This window comes from Montipora foliosa, chromosome 3, assembly GCF_036669935.1.
Source record: "Montipora foliosa isolate CH-2021 chromosome 3, ASM3666993v2, whole genome shotgun sequence".
Taxonomy (NCBI): domain Eukaryota; kingdom Metazoa; phylum Cnidaria; class Anthozoa; order Scleractinia; family Acroporidae; genus Montipora; species Montipora foliosa.
In genome coordinates, this window is record NC_090871.1 from 27,785,790 (window position 1) to 27,788,289 (window position 2,500).

At 37.7% G+C, this 2,500-nt stretch overlaps 1 protein-coding gene across 7 annotated transcripts in view; it reads right to left on the reverse strand.

Annotated features, from left to right (window-relative positions):
* Positions 1–2,500, reverse strand: part of LOC137997224 (tetratricopeptide repeat protein 28-like) — a 91,118-nt gene that overhangs the window by 58,568 nt on the left and 30,050 nt on the right. For 2 of the 7 annotated variants that reach the window (XR_011122428.1, XR_011122426.1), the window contains one exon: positions 538–2,500. This exon is cut by the window's right edge and continues 325 nt beyond it. The exons of the other annotated variants lie outside the window; for them this stretch is intronic. The gene's annotated coding sequence lies outside the window, so the exon portion shown is untranslated. Of the gene's footprint in view, positions 1–537 lie in introns of those variants that run through there. 7 annotated transcript variants of the gene reach the window in all.

The window sequence follows — 2,500 nt, forward strand, 5'->3', positions numbered from 1 at the left end:
TAGACATGCGCACTAGAATCACACTTGTGTTGCCACCATTCCATTTTCAAAATGGCGGACGACAAATCAAAATCCAATACGTCATTGTGGATGCTGTCGCACCGCTGTCCTTCCTCTGAGAAATTTGAATAAAAGATGATCTGAATCTGACATCTTTCGACGATGCTTCAGAGCCGTTAGGGAAGAGATCGGACCAAAACCAGTTCGCCTATAGCAATAGAGTTTTTGACCAGCTTCGAAGCTTCATTTGACGTTCGTTGTTTAGAGTTTTGCGTTTCTTAAGGTGGTCGGTTACTCTTTAAGCTCAGAACAAAGATATGTTGGAGGTAAATTGTTTTCGCGAAACATATCAAATATGACTTTTTTTTCGTTGATATGAAAATTTTTGAGAGGTGTTTAAAGGTGGAATTCCGATTTCATACACCAAGAGAGACTTTTTCAAATCGAAGTTTGAAGAGAAGCAGGTTTTTTTACCGCTAGTGTTCGTCTTCACAGTCGTAACTGGTTTTACACAGAAGAGCAAAGTCCAGTGCCTTATACTTTCACGCCACTCGATATAGTTTGTGAGGTTTTGGGGTCGTAAGTTGTCCTGAAATGCATATAACGTACATGTATGTTTTTAACTTCGAGTTAATATCTTGTCGACATTGTTCATGTAATACAATGTAAGTTTTCTCGCTTTATAAGCCAAGGCGACAGAGCGGCTGCCTGTTATATTTAAAACAGCGGCAAATATTGACAACAAACCCTGTTATTTTTTTCCCTTTAACAACGTTCATTGCTATGTTTTGTGTAACTAAAAATAAAACATGTCAACTGTCACATCTGACTGCTGGGGGATTGTGTGCTTTTTCAAGTTTATGGGACTCTTTGCAAAGGGCGAGTTAAGTTAATTCAAAAAAGTAAGCTGCTTTTTCCGTTTAGAGACTGAAAATGTCAGCAAAGGTGCTCTAGTTCAATGTGCAAAGCGCTTTTTTTGGCTTTTGATGCCAGCAAAACAGTTCACCACACTAGAAAATTTTTATTCGAGGGCCACTTGCTACTGGCTCACAAAGACTACAGAATTTGCCACATGGATGAATACATTTCACCAATGAAGGTGAGTGATGGAATAACATTACAATAGTTGCAATAATAATCTGCCCTGAATTGAATTTCCCCTACCCCTTAATATAGATTCTATGCCCCCTTCTTTGTCAGTGCCAAAAATCTGCCAAGAGAACTGAAGCACTGAGTTACACAGAATTAGTCAGACAGGTAGAAAACCCTCAAGGATCAAAGGCAGGAGCTGGATATTAAGCAGAGAAAAATCGAGAACGAAAACAAAAACTTTCACAAAAAAACATGAAGGTAAGTATTTGGGTTTAGCTCATTACGACAATGACATGCCAATGCCTTTGCAGTTGGCTGTAATCAGTAACACACTAAACATGTTTCATTTCATATTACTATTTACATGCACTGAACAAACTGCATTGAACACGATGCACAACCCCATGAATTTCTCAAATTGCTTTTGGCCTATTACAAGACCTGTGAGTAAAACCACACCAAAAAGTTAGCTCACTATAATAAGGTAAAACAGATATCATTTTCATAATGGTTATGCTTTACAATGTAGCTGTGTCACCGAACACCCAAGGTCAATAATTTTGCTATTATCCCAACAGTAAACACTTAATGACTGGTCCCGAGGGAAACAGTTCATTTTGTTTCCCTAAAAGTTTCCAATGCTCCCCTGAGGCGCAGACGAGGGAAACAAAATGAACTGTTTCCTGAGAGACCGGTCATTAAGTGATTTGTTATATAGCACAAATAGGAAAACGTGCAATGGGAACAGCAACGGTGGTCATCGGTCAACATTTGCGGGCAACAGTGCACTGTTACCCTCTGACGTCATAGATTTTGCACTGTTGCCCGCTCGGCAAAAGTGTTATTGTTAGATGTCATGTGACCTTGAAGTAATCAATGAGAGCAAGCGCTGCTGGGGGCAAAAACAGTTATATAACAAAAATAATTATTATTCAACATAGTTCACACTTTTGCTGGAAAAACAAGATCAGCAACACAAATCAAATGTTGAATTGAGAGAAGAAAATGTCATGCTTCACAAAAAAGGACAAAGTTATAGAGACAACACAGTTTTCAAGAAAAATATTGGACTGACATAAAAATTAATACCATGCACATGTAACCCTGTGAAAAAGCACCCCAAATGCCTAAATTTCCAATATAGGTTTTAGTCAGAACAAACTTTTCCTTATCACAGACTAAATTCTTATGGTCGTTAATTTCTTTCTAGTGCAAATAATATTGAACAAAACAACTAGTGTATTGTAATAATCAACTGATGTATGTTTAGTATTTTTTCCTTTCATTTTCCCGAATTTGTTCTCCACCTATATATATCTGTTTGGGTCAAGTTAGCAGAAAATTGGGGAATCCACTCAAAAGGGACACTTGTAATACCACTGGAAGTACTATAAAATCCTAACATTAC